Source organism: Xenopus laevis, chromosome 5S, assembly GCF_017654675.1.
Source record: "Xenopus laevis strain J_2021 chromosome 5S, Xenopus_laevis_v10.1, whole genome shotgun sequence".
NCBI lineage: Eukaryota > Metazoa > Chordata > Amphibia > Anura > Pipidae > Xenopus > Xenopus laevis.
Window position 1 is genome coordinate 88463474 of NC_054380.1, and position 14782 is coordinate 88478255.

At 41.4% G+C, this 14782-nt stretch overlaps 1 protein-coding gene across 1 annotated transcript in view; it reads right to left on the reverse strand.

Annotated features, from left to right (window-relative positions):
* Positions 1–14782, reverse strand: part of LOC108718044 (solute carrier family 12 member 9) — a 125234-nt gene that overhangs the window by 20734 nt on the left and 89718 nt on the right. The window lies entirely within an intron of this gene.

Below are 14782 nucleotides of genomic sequence, written 5' to 3' on the forward strand. Positions count from 1 at the left end.
ATAAATCTGCCTCTAAATGGAGTATTGAATGGAGGGCCCATCCTGCTGGAGGGACCCATTTATATGGCTTTTCCTGAGCCAGCAACAAACACAGCTATGCTTGCTGCAACACTATACATTTTCCCTGCAGTTTTAACACAGGTGAAAAATACACCTAAAATGATCTCTTACATTTCTTACACTGTATTTACAGTAAACGGCAGTAAACATGTGACTTTTTTATACTATTACCATAAGCATACATAAGTCTAAAAGGTACAGGCCTTTTTAGCAAGAACAATAGCAATGTAATTTTTCAAGTTTAATAAAATAGATCTGTAAAATTGAGATCAGAAAATATGTTTATATATTTATACAATTTAATGCAGATGGTACTATTTCCATTGTATATGGTGAGAGGGTTAGATCAAGTGGAAAAGATTTTGCACACAGTAGTGGAACCTTAAAAATGGCAGTCTGTAGCACAATTTTCACTCAAAACACATTTTTAGCTATCCCTATATTTTCTCCATAATAAATCTGCCCATTCTGCTAATCAATAGCATCTTTTTTTACCAATGACTACTCTAGCTACTTACTGCTGTAATTAAAATTACAAAGATGTTCAAAACGGTCCATGGTGTCCAAATTGCATTTTAAATATCTGAACACAAATTGTAATGTCTCCTTACACTCTACCAACATTCTCCTACTCAACAGTTCTTATTAACCCACCACATTCATGCCTTCAAAATCTGCCTGAAGTTGCACCTCTACTTCCATAATTTCTTCCATATCCCATCAGACATTTACCATTTATGCAGTGTCTTAAAAATACATCTATTTTGGGATACCTACTCTGATCCTTTTTAGCTTTAGGCCCTCTGTTTCTCCAATAAATAAGAAATAAACCTTAACAGCTACTGAATTTTACAATCTAATCTCAAATATTTTTTTTTTTACTGGCCGACCAATGTGCCAATAAACACACTTTGCATTTTATTTTATTTCCATTCTCCAATCTTAATTGAAAGCCCAACTGAACAGAAACTCTTCTCTTCCTGTTTCAGTCTCTTCTTGCACATATTTGTACAAGTTCCAACGTTAGCACATCTGTATGGGTTTCCATTTTCATCTTTTTTAGCCTAAAGGAAAAAGCTAATGAACTGCTAAATGTTTTGATGTAAATAAAAATGTTGTTTTGCACGAATTTGGGTTCACATCAGGATCATGCCTAATGTGCTAGAACATAAAGGCACAGAGAGGTTTTGGAATCCTTTACCAACTGACCAGAGGTAGTTCTTGAGATCATAAACACAGTATTTTATTTAACCTTTTATTGCAACTAAAAATATGAAATCTATTTATTTCTTGTATGAGCTCTTAGCTCAAATGGACTGTGGCGTTTGTCAGTAAGTGTAATTTAAGAGCCATAGTACATGAGCTATTATTATCCAGTTGCTGGAGTGTATGGATAGGAAAACTAGGATGTGCAGTATATAATTTATCTATTAAATAATGACTGTAGGCAAGCTAGATGACAGACAGAAAGTTGGCTATATGGTGATTAGTGATGGGCGAATTTGCGCCGTTTCGCTTAACCAAAAAATTAGCGAATTTTCGACGCCGGCGCCCATTTTTGACGTCGGCGCCCGTTTGACTCCGGCGTCCGTTTTTCGAAAAAAAAAATTTGACGCCGGCGAATTTTTTTGCCGTGAATTTTCGCAGGCGTTTGGTGAATTTATTCGCTGGCGGCAAATCGCGCAAATTCGCCGCGAATACGTGCCTGGCGAATAAATTCGCCCATCACTAGCAGTGATGTGTGTGCTAGGAGATATTGTAAAGATGTGTGATGCGGCCACTGAAAACTTTGATCTAACTCATGCTTTGGGGGAACCAGCCAGCATTGAATGCAAAAGGCTCAGTACTGTCCTCATAAAAGTGTTCCAGCTTTATTTATGTGCCAAAAAATATACAAAACCATGCAATCTAATCTAAAGGTATCAATAAATTTAGTAAATATACTGACTGAAAAGTTACAGTCTCGTTTGAAAAATAGTTACTAAAATTAAGGATATTCTTCCAAGCGAAAGCAATTATAAATAAAGTGCTGATTTCTTTAAAATCTTTGGAAAAAAATGACAGGACACACTATTTACAACAAAGTACACAGTGAAAAACCACTGTTTTGCAAATTTCTCTATTGCAAGAAGCACATGGCATCAGCTGCTGAGGGGTTATCATAACACTCAGGACCGCCATCAGAAATCGCAGGGCCCCATACGACAAAATTTCCTGGGCCCCCTGGGCTGCGCCCACCGCAAGCCCCACCTACAGGTCCGCCCTCCCCACCCCACAGGTCCGCCCTCCCCACCACACAGTAAAAAAACAAAAAAAAATTTGGTGGCTAGGGTTCCCACATGTTAATAAAAAATAAAAAGATATTGGTGGTCAGGGCCCCCATAAAAAAACATTTGTGGCCAGGGCCCCCCATTAAAAAATATTGGTGGCTAGGACCCCACATGAGAAAAAAAAATTGGTGGCCAGGGCCCCTTAAACGTCCATGCCTTCCCGAAGTCAGCAGCTCTCAGAAAGATTGGGGGCCCAGCTAATCAAGTAAGTGTGGCGTGGCCGGGCCCATCTTACCGTCGGGGCCCCCTACAACTCTCCCCCCTGTCCCCCCCTGATGGCTGCCCTGATAACACTGCTCCATCCCTCCAAAGTCATCTAAATGTGTTGAGATATAATTAAAAAATAGGATCATGAGGAAACAAAATGTTTACAAAAAAAATTTCAAAATGATCTCAGCAGGGGTGTGTGTGTACTCCCCAATTTTCTTAATAGCCTACCACATTTATGCCTTCAGGATCCTCTTCCCTCTTAGGGGCAGATTTACATCATTAATTAACCCTCAATATTTGACTGCCGAATGTAAATCCTTCGACTTTGAATATTGAAGTCGAAGGATTTACAGCAAATAGTTTGATCGAACGATTCGAAGGATTTCAATCCATCGATCGAACGATTTTCCTTCGATCAAAAAAAGCTTAGAAAGTCTATGGGGAAGGTCCCCATAGGCTAACATTGGTGCTCGGTAGGTTTTAGGTGGCGAAGTAGGTAGTTGAAGTTTTTTTTAAAGAGACAGTACTTCGACTATCGAATGGTCGAATACTCGAACGATTTTTAGTTTGAATCGTTCGATTTGAAGTCAAAGGTCGAAGTAGCCAATTCGATGGTCGAAGTAGCCAAAAAAAAAACTTTGAAATTCGAAGTATTTTTCATTCTAATCCTTCACTCGAGCTAAGTAAATGTGCCCCTAAGAGTAACTGTTTGCTTCTTAACTTCATGTAGCAGGTCTAGTCTCCACTTCCCTTCAGAATGGCTGCATGCCAACATTATGCTTACCCAATAGAGTTTACGATATGCAAATTATTATTATTTGTGTTATTATTAATTGGCGTCTTTAGAACAATGATGCAGGGAATACTATACAGTTCTATTATATTTCTTCCTGTAGCTTTATGGACGGTTCTTATTCTGCTGTGTGACACCTCAGCTGGAGCCTGCGATGGGTGACAAGCACAGACTTACTATTAGAAATATAATTGCAGAGCAGGGAAGTGGCATTGTTAGCAGTGTGAACAAGGTCTCTTTTACAGGTGAAAGTGATGGAGAAAAAAAACAAAACAGGGTCTAATGCATACATTTAACTCTTTTAATCCAATAGCAGTGAACTATTGGTCTATAAAACTTGCATCAAAAGAGATTCATAAAGTATGAACATAGTTTATGACATGGCAGAGCAAATTTTGATAAATAACCATGATAAGAGAATGGAGGAGTGTCAACTATATGGTTAAAGGGATCCTGTCATCGGAAAACATGTTTTTCTCAAAACGCATCAGTTAATATTGCTACTCCAGCAGCATTATGCACTGAAATCCATTTCTCAAAAAAGCAAACAGATTTTTTTATATTCAATTTTGAAATCTGACATGGGGCTAGACATTTTGTCAATTTCCCAGCTGCCCCAAGTCATGTGACTTGTGCCTGCACTTTTTTTAACATCATAACCTTTATTAAAAGATAATAGGCATGACATGCATCGAAGAATGCAACATATGAGGGTTAATAGACAATGTAGTAGACAATACATCACATGACATTCTCATACCAGTCATACAAAGTTATACAATGTGGTAATTAAAAGAAAAGAAAACAATAAGGGAAATAAAAAGAAAAGAAAAAAAAAAACAGAGAAAGTGCATATAGTCAACATTGTCTAGAAAAACAACAATATGATGATCGGTCAACAATAGTATATACGGATAAGATCTCCGAATGCAGTAAACAATTCTGTCCATTTGCAAGCATATACCTTACACACAATAGCTCAATCCAATCATCGTGCCTTAGGGGCTGGCCACGATCCCCAAATCTTATCAAATTTGTTAGAGGATCCCTTTTAGTGTATATGTAAGACATACAGTTAATAAAGCTAAGCATTTGTCCCATCCACATCTGGTGGGTTGGGGGATCAACATTCTTCCACTGTTGAGTTAGGCATTTGTGAGCATGGAATAGGCTCTGACGTATAACAACTAACTGATCCTTATTGAATTGGGAGTCATCACAGGCACCCAATATGGCTAATTCAAGGGAAGGGCCTAGAGGGGTCCCCAGTACATTTGTTAAGGTAGCAAACACTTCCTCCCAGTACTTCTGTAGTTTCCTACAATCCCAAAACATATGTTTGAGCGTTCCCATCTCTGAGGTACATCTAGTACAGGTAGGGGGGTTCTGGGAGTTCATTCTGTTGTGCCTGCACTTTAGGAGAGAAATGCTTTCTGGCAGGCTGCTGTTTTTCCTTCTCAATGTAGCTGAATGTGTCTCAGTGGGACATGGGTTTTTACTATTGAGTGCTTAGATCTACCAGGCAGCTGTTATCTTGTGTTAGGGAGCTGCTATCTGGTTACTCTCCCATTGTTCTTTTGTTTGGCTGCTGGGGGGAAAAAGGGAGGGGGTGATATCACTCCAACTTGCAGTACAGCAGTAAAGAGTGACTGAAGTTTATCAGAGCACAAGTCACATGATTTGGGGCAGCTGGGAAATTGACAATATGTCTAGCCCCATGTCAGATTTCAAAATTGAATATAAAAAAAAATCTGTTTGCTCTTTTGAGAAATGGATTTCAGTGCAGAATTCTGCTGGAGCAGTACTATTAACTGATTCATTTTGAAAAAAATTTTTTTCCATGACAGTATTCCTTTAAATCAAAACATGCAATCCACAAAATTATTAAAAAATTCCATCATCCTTCTTTAGGGATTTGTAAAAAAAGACACAAATTGTGCCGAGGTTCAGGAACCCATAGCAGACAATCAGCAGGCAGTATTTACTTGCCCACTTTTTAAAAGCAAATATGTTATTGGTACATATAGGTTGATGCACCTGGGCCTTTTATTACCTATGGGTGAGTCTTAGTTTGGTACAGGTTCATGGCAGTGGCAGATTATAAAGATGACTTTTTGGGGTGGCAGTCTAATGGTTACAGAACTTTGGAGGATATGAAAATGTACATCGCATATAGTTTCTCTTTATTTACAATTATGCCTTGATGTGTCCTTTAGAGCTTTTAGCTAACCAGAATACTGCTTGTTTTGGCAGCTAGGAAAGATGCTAATGCGTTTTCATTGCAAAGAGCACCTAGATCTACTGTAGGTGATTATTTATTAAAGTCTGTTTTTTTCTGGTCAGACTTTTAAAGAAAAAAAACTAAATTTTTTGTAGGAAAAAAAAACTCTTTGATTTATTAAACCCGATGGTGTTGAAAGTCAGAATAAATGAGTACTCCAACTCAGACCTGCCGAGTTCTTGTAAAAGTCAATGGCAAATGTCCCGTTTATATCCTGAGCTGCACTGGGTTTCATTCAATAATCCAAAGATTACTGGTTTTCAGGCGGCAAATCCGAAAAAGTCACAAGTCTTGGCAACAAATCTGAAAAATTAGTACGATTCAGATTTTTTTTTTTCCGCACAAGAAAATTTAAAAAAAATGTATTGATATATAGGGGAGAAAAGTCAGAAATAGTGAGAACTTTTTGGATTTTGATAAATAACCCCCCTAATGTGCATTAAAATTGGCAGTATACCCCTATTCAATAAATAGGTCTTGTGCTAAATATACTTTTTCCTATTGTTCCTCTACCTCTATAACAAACTATGTATTCAAAGGCTCTAGAAAATCAAAGTGTTAATGGATCATAGCTATGGACCTCCCACAGATAGGGTTGCCATCTTTTCTGGAAGTAAATTCTATATTTTTAAGGTTTTTCCCTATTAATAACATTGTCACCAAGCAACATTTTTACTGGCCAGGCCGGCAAAATACTGGCCAGGTGGCAACTCTACCCACAGACCACTTTTTGAGTTCACATTACAAAACTCAACATGGTATTGTGTAGTAATTGTAGGATCATTTTGTGTTCATGAACAGATGTAGGGCAGCAGGCTGCAGATCCTTGATTCATGCTTTTCTCTGATATGTGGCCCCTACCTTTCTACATTTGCCTGGAGGCCCCCTCTTCTATAATTCTTGATATTTCCACAAAACAGTATCATGCTATAATAGATTTTTCCACAGATGGTGGAAACTTCCCCCTCATTCTGAATATGTACCTTCCTAATATGTCCTAATCATAACATCCAGCAGGCAGGGCCCAGAGCTAGTAATTACCATTCCAATCAACAGTCCCCTCTATCATTAATGCATCCAGCTGAGAAAATGTGCAAGCTTTTTAGAAACCATTTCTCTACTGCTTAATTCTGCCCTCCATCAAATAGATAGTGGGGGGAGAAGAGAAAATAAAGGGGAAGAGACAATGTAGGTGTCCAAAAAAAATCTTATGCAGCAAACATCCCTTTCTGTTCATAGAATGATTTTATAAAATTGTTTGTAGAGTTCAGAAGCTGTTAAAGCATACCGTTGTATTTTACGGATGTAGTTTGTGTCATTTTATAGAATTCTCTACATACTTAGACCCAACTTATGTTTTTAGAACTAGGCTTGAAATGGAAAAAACGGGCATGTTATGCAAAGTACAAGAAAAGACAGGAGTGCTGTGATATTTAGATATGATAGTGACCCTATAGGGCAATACACAGGCATTAAGGTTGCAGGAAGGAGAAAGAAAAAAGTATATATTGGGATATATTTCACAAAGGGTTGGGAGTAATTATTTTAAAAGCATGTCTATTATGGATGTGTTATAATCCCTCTTACCCTATAAGTACACGGTTCAATCGTCTCACTAACAAAAAACACATACAAAAAAAAAAAATCAGAGTATAAAAGAGCCCTCCTTATGCCTCTTGTGTATGTTATTGTTTGTATTTGCATGTAATCTGTATGTTCAATGTATACACCCAATTATTCGACTTCTGTATTGTATTGTCACTGTTGTGATATGTATTGGCACTTTATAAATATGTGTTGTTAATAATAATAATAATAAAATCAAAAATGTCTTTAGTAAGTAGAGGCACTATTCATTTGATTCTCCCATTTATTCAGTGAATAATAGTGAACCAAAGTTCCAGGTAATCACATAAAATCTGTTGGGGCCCATGAGTTATCGAGAAGAAAAAAAATCACTACACTGAAAAATGGAACCACTGTATTGAGACAGAAATGAATTCCATAATTTACATTTAAAAATCAACCTGTGGGGAAAAAAAACCCCTACCCCAGGTAGACCTCCCTCCATCCTCCCCCCAGGCTAACTACCCGCCCCAGGGAAATGCCCCATACTCCATACTTACCCCTCGGCACAGATTCTTCCAGCGAAGTTCCACGCATCCATCTTCTGCGTCCTCGGTAAGCTGACTGCTAGATCGCCAATTTCCGTGTAATTCCACGCATGCGCAGTTGCGCAAACTGCTCCAACTGAGCATGCGAAGAAATGCCAATTTCGCAGTCAGTTTACACAGGACGCAGAAGATGGACGAGTGGAACTTTGCTGGAAGAATCTGTGCCGAGGGGTAAGTATGGAGTATGGGGCATTTCCCCGGGGGGTAGTTAGCCTGGGGGGAGGGAGGTCTACCTGGGGTGGGGGGTAAGGGGTTTTTTTCCCCACAGGTTGATTTCTACTTTAAGTACAGGTATGGGATTTGTTATATATGAAAACCTGTTATCCAGAAAGCTCTGAATTATGTAAAGGCTGTCTGCCATAGACTAAATTTTATCCAAATAATACAAATTTTTAAAAACTATTGAATTTTTCTCTGTAATAATAAAACAGTATCTTGTACTTGATCATAGCAAGATATAATGAATCCTTACTAGAAGCAAAACCAGCCTATTGTGTTTATTTAATGTTTACATAATCTTCTAGTAGACTTAAGGTATGGAGATCCAAATTAAAGAAAGATCCATTATCAGGTCCCGAGCATTCTGGATAACAGGTCCTGCACCTGTACTACCCACAGCTAATGTCCAGAGGTGTAACGACAGAGGAAGCAGACCCTGTGGTTGCAGGGGGGGCCCAGGAGGTATAGGGGGCCCTAAAATGAATTTGCTGTGGGGCCCAGAAACATCTAGTTATGCCACTGAAATGGCTGCTGTATAATGGTCTACTTACAGGTTGGGAACTGTATATTTATAATCTTATCACTAAATCCTTCTCATATGGAAGGAATCATATTTGTGTGTGGACAAAGTCTGCTGTAGAAAAACAAGCACACAGTATTTCTTACATATTTATATACTAAAGCACCCTATCTATATAAATCTCAACTAAAAATGGTCAAAACAGGTATTATGGTTAGGGGAGGCACTTACTATTATACACAAAGGCACACATATAAATGTGGTAAATAAAGATTGCATTATAACACTGGGTTGGGTACAGAGCACTCTATTTGAAAAATCCATATACAATCCCACTTTCAAATATCACCTTGCAGTAGTGCTACATACATAATAATATGATCACTTGATCCTACATTAAGTAGAGAAAAGTGAACTGAAACTGGCAAATGCATAAAACTTAGAAGGCGGCTGCTAATATCTGGGTCTGGGTAGATTTGTACTAGCAATCCTGATTTTCATTGGGTCTGTAACTTTTCCCTGATGCTACTAGACTGCTATGGAGAATATATGGATCAGGAGCACATAACACCAGGGGATTTAGATAGGGGAACAAAGGAGTTAAAGCAGATTGGAGGTGTTGCATAGAAACACAAATGCAATTTAAAAAAAAAAAAGATTTTAATGGACTTTGTTAATCCTGCTGTAATTTTTAAAGAAAAAAACAATATAATTTAATCAGCACTGAAAGAAGACAGACATTTATTTCAGAGGGCTGATCTGTTAGAGTGAGATGGTAGCCCAGGAATATAGGTATCACTAACAACTGCAGAACTCATTTTACTGTACCTCAGTGAGTGAAATGGGCATTTTTTTTAAGCGCTTTGCATATTTTGCAGTGCTTTGCATCAGAATATTAGCATTGTGTCATGGCTCTGATTAGCTACTGAAAGGCTGGAGGCATTAAGACGAGCGGGGCTTTTAGGTACGAAGGAGGAGGCGGCTGTGTGAGCAGGGAGTAAATACTGTTATTTTCTCTAATTGTTGTTTTTGCTGAAAGGTAATTAAAATCCTTTTTATTTCACACAGCAAAGACTGCAGCAGTGGAATAGAATGAGGCGTAGCCAGTAACAATGTTCTGCCCAGTGGGGGAGACGGAAACAAACACTCACAAACCCCCCCCCCCAAGCTTTACTTTTTTACAAACAGTTTTCCTGTACAAACTAGTTTTGGGAGCATCAAAACGAATGGCACCCAAAATGCAATGAATGATTCAACTTTATACAAGCAACTTTGCCAGAGGGAAAATGTACACACAAAGTAAGGGCTCTTACTCACTGGCGTTCTGACCTGCGCTCCCCTGCGTTCCGTTTTTTGGCGTTCAGCCGCAGGGGAGCGCAGGAATAGACGCATGTCATTATTTCAAATGGGGCTGTACTCACTCAGGCGCGTGTAGGCGCCGAACGCAGGTTGAGACCCAACATGCTGCATTTTTCCTGCGTTCTGCGCCTACACGCGCCTGAGTGAGTACAGCCCCATTTGAAATAATGACATGCGTCTATTCCTGCGCTCCCCTGCGGCTGAACGCCAAAAAAGGAACGCAGGGGAGCGCAGGTCAGAACGCCAGTGAGTAAGAGCCCTTAGTCTGTCCGGGTGGCAATTTACAGAAGAAAATTCACTCATTTATTGATAACTCCATTTTCATTTGCATGATTTTTATTTTGACTCAGGAATAATACAGACTCAAACTACCTTTATTCCATAACTATATATAGTATGTTTTATGTTGATACTCATGGGCACTGATCACTAGGGATGTAGCGAACGTCGGAAAAAAAGTTCGCGAACATATTTGCGAACTTGCGCAAAAACGCGAGCGGTTCGCGAACGGTTCGCGAACCCCATAGACTTCAATGGGAAGGCGAACTTTAACATCTAGAAAAGACATTTCTGGCCAGAAAAATGATTTTAAAGTTGTTTAAAGGGTGCAACGACCTGGACAGTGGCATGCCAGAGGGGGATCAAGGGCAAAAATGTATCTGAAAAATCTGCCTGTGTGTGCTTGGAAGAGATAGTGTAGGGGGAGAGCTGTTAGTGATTTCAGGGACAGATGATAGTAAGTTTGCTGGCTAGTAATCTGCTTGATACTGCTCTGTATTGGAGGGACAGAAGTCTGCAGGGATTTGAGGGACATTTTATCTTAGGTAGCTTTGCTGGCTAGTAATCTACTGTTCTCTTTAAACAACTGCCATACGTTGACCTTGTAGGCATTGTTTGCCCAGTTTTTTTGGACGCAGCCACTGAAGCACAGTTGCCAGAAAAAATATGCCATATAAATGCTGAAAATAGTCATTTTTCGCCATACGTTGACCTTGTAGACATTGTTTGCCCAGTTTTTTTGGACGCAGCCACTGAAGCACAGTTGCCAGAAAAATTATGCCATATAAATGCTGAAAATATAAATTTTTTTGGTTGCAGCCACTGAAGCACAGAGGCCAGAAAAATTATGCCATATAAATGCAGAAAATATGCATTTTTTTGGTCGCAGCCACTGAAGCACAGTTGACAGAAAAATTATGCCATATAAATGCTGAAAATATAAACTTTTTTGGTTGCAGCCACTGAAGCACAGAGGCCAGAAAAATTATGCCATATAAATGCAGAAAACATGCATTTTTTTGGTCGCAGCCACTGAAGCACAGTTGACAGAAAAATTATGCCATATAAATGCTGAAAATATAAATTTTTTTGGTTGCAGCCACTGAAGCACAGAGGCCAGAAAAATTATGCCATATAAATGCAGAAAATATGCATTTTTTTGGTCGCAGCCACTGAAGCACAGTTGCCAGAAAAAATATGCCATATAAATGCTGAAAATAGTCATTTTTTGCCATATACGTTGAGTCAACGTATGGCAAAAAATGACTATTTTCAGCATTTATATGGCATATTTTTTCTGGCCTCTGTGCTTCAGTGGCTGCGGCCAAAAAAACTGGGCAAACAATGCCTACAAGGTCAACGTCGTTGACCTTGTAGGCATTGTTTGCCCAGTTTTTTTGGCCGCAGCCACTGAAGCACAGAGGCCAGAAAAAATATGCCATATAAATGCTGAAAATAGTCATTTTTTTGGTCGCAGCCACTGAAGCACAGTTGCCAGAAAAATTATGCCATATAAATGCTGAAAATATAAATTTTTTTGGTTGCAGCCACTGAAGCACAGAGGCCAGAAAAATTATGCCATATAAATGCAGAAAATATGCATTTTTTTGGTTGCAGCCACTGAAGCACAGAGGCCAGAAAAATTATGCCATATAAATGCAGAAAATATGCATTTTTTTGGATGCAGCCACTGAAGCACAGTTGCCAGAAAAAATATGCCATATAAATGCTGAAAATAGTCATTTTTTGCCATACGTTGACCTTGTAGACATTGTTTGCCCAGTTTTTTTGGTTGCAGCCACTGAAGCACAGAGGCCAGAAAAAATTAAACCAGTAGGGTTTGCACCCTAGTTTGTAACGGTGGCGGAGGGAGGAGGAGGACGCTAAAGGACAGCTGTGTGTGGAGTCATGAGGCTTGAAGAGAAGGACAGCTGCATAGAAGTCAGAACAAGTCTTCCGGCGTGCAGTAACCCTCCGAGATCCACCCCTCATTCATTTTAATAAAGGTCAGGTAATCGACACTTTTGTGACCTAGGCGAGTTCTCTTCTCAGTTACAATCCCTCCTGCTGCACTGAAGGTCCTTTCTGAGAGCACACTTGAGGCTGGGCAAGACAAGAGGTTCATGGCAAATTGTGACAGCTCTGGCCACAGATCAAGCCTGCGCACCCAGTAGTCCAGGGGTTCATCGCTCCTCAGAGTGTCGATATCTGCAGTTAATGCCAGGTAGTCCGCTACCTGCCGGTCGAGGCGTTCTTTGAGGGTGGATCCAGAAGGGTTGTGGCGCTGCCTTGGACAGAAAAACATTTGCATGTCTGACGTTACAGACTGGCCAAAGGGCTTTGTCCTTGCAGGTGTGCTCGTGGCAGGATTACTGGCACCTCTGCCCCTGGAATGTTGATGAGTTCCTGAAGTGACATCACCCTTAAAAGCATTGTACAACATGTTTTGCAGGCTGGTTTGTAAATGCCGCATCTTTTCGGACTTGTGGTATGTTGGTAACATTTCTGACACTTTATGCTTGTACCGAGGGTCTAGTAGCGTTGCGACCCAGTACAGGTCCTTCTCCTTAAGCCTCTTGATACGGGGGTCCTTCAACAGGCATGACAGCATGAAAGACCCCATTCTCACAAGGTTGGATGCAGAGCTATCCATCTCCGCTTCCTCATTATCAAGGACTGCATCATCCACGGTCTCCTCCCCCCAGCCACGTACAAGACCAGGGGTCCCCAAAAGGTCACCACTAGCCCCCTGGGAAGCCTGCTCCTGTTGGTCCTCCTCCTCCTCCTCCACAAAGCCACCTTCCTCCTCTGACTCCACTTCTGGCACCTCTCCCTGCGTTGCAGCAGGTGCCTGGGTTCGTTCTGGTGATTCCGACCAGAAATCGTGCGCTTCCAGCTCCTCGTCACGCTGGTCTACAGCCTCATCTGTCACTCGTCGCACGGCACGCTCCAGGAAGAAAGCGAAGGGTATTAGGTCGCTGATGGTGCCTTCGGTGCGACTGACCATATTTGTCACCTCTTCAAAAGGTCGCATGAGCCTGCAGGCATCGCGCATAAGCACCCAGTAACGGGGGAAAAAAATCCCCAGCTGTGCAGATCCAGTCCTACCACCCAGTTCAAAAAGGTACTCGTTGACGGCCCTTTGTTGTTGCAGCAGACGTTCCAACATAAGGAGCGTTGAATTCCAGCGAGTCTGGCTGTCAGAAATCAAACGCCTGACTGGCATGTTGTAGCGCTGCTGAATGTCAGCAAGGCGTGCCATGGCTGTGTAGGAACGTCTGAAATGGGCCGACACCTTTCTGGACTGGGTGAGAACGTCCTGGAATCCTGGGTACTTGGAGACAAAACGTTGGACTATTAAATTTAACACATGTGCCATGCAGGGCACATGTGTTAAATTGCCTAGTCTCAACGCTGCCAACAGATTGCTTCCATTGTCACACACCACTTTTCCGATCTGCAGTTGGTGTGGGGTCAGCCACCGATCGGCCTGTGACTGCAGAGATGACAGGAGTACAGATCCGGTATGGTTTTTGCTTTCCAGGCACGTCATCCCCAAGACAGCGTGACAACGGCGTACCTGGCACGTCGAATAGCCTAGGGGGAGCTGGGGGTGCACAGGTGTGGAGGAGGAGAAGGAGGACCCAGCAGCAGAGTAAGAAGAAGAAGAAGACGAGGTAGAGAGCGATGGAGGAGTAGAGGTGGTGGCAGAACCGCGTGCAATCCGTGGCGGTGACACCAACTCCACTGTTGTTGTTGAGCTACCCATTCCCTGCTTCCCAGCCATTACCAAGTTCACCCAGTGGGCAGTGTAGGTGACATACCTGCCCTGACCATGCTTGGAGGACCATGCGTCAGTAGTCATATGGACCTTTGGCCCAACACTAAGTGACAGAGATGCGGTAACTTGGCTCTGCACATGTTGGTACAGGTGTGGTATTCCCTTTTTAGAAAAAAAATTGCGGCTGGGTACCTTCCACTGCGGTGTCCCAATTGCTACAAATTTGCGGAAGGCCTCAGAGTCCACCAGCTGGTATGGTAAAAGCTGGCGGGCTAAGAGTGCAGACAAGCCAGCTGTCAGACGCTGGGCAAGGGGGTGACAGTCAGACATTGGCTTCTTACGCTCAAACATGGCCTTCACAGAAACTTGGCTGGTGGCAGATGACTGGGAATGGGAACAGGTGGTCAAGGTGGAAGGCGGAGTGGAGGGTGGTTCAGACGGGTCAAGGAGAGCAGAGGTAGAGCAGTAAGATGCTGGACCAGAAGGAGTGTGGCTTTTAGTTTGCCTGTTGCCTTTGAGGTGTTGCTCCCAAAGTGCTTTGTGCTTGCCGCTCATGTGCCTTCGCATAGAAGTTGTACCTATGTGGCTGTTGGGCTTACCAAGGCTCAGTTTCTGACTGCACTCATTGCAAATTACAATGCTTTTGTCAGAGGCACACACATTAAAAAAATCCCACACTGCTGACTTTTTGGAAGTGTGCGATCTGGCGGTAACAGTAGAAGTTGGCGGAGTTGGCGGTATTGGCGGCAATGGCGGGTGCGTTGGCCGGCTGAACA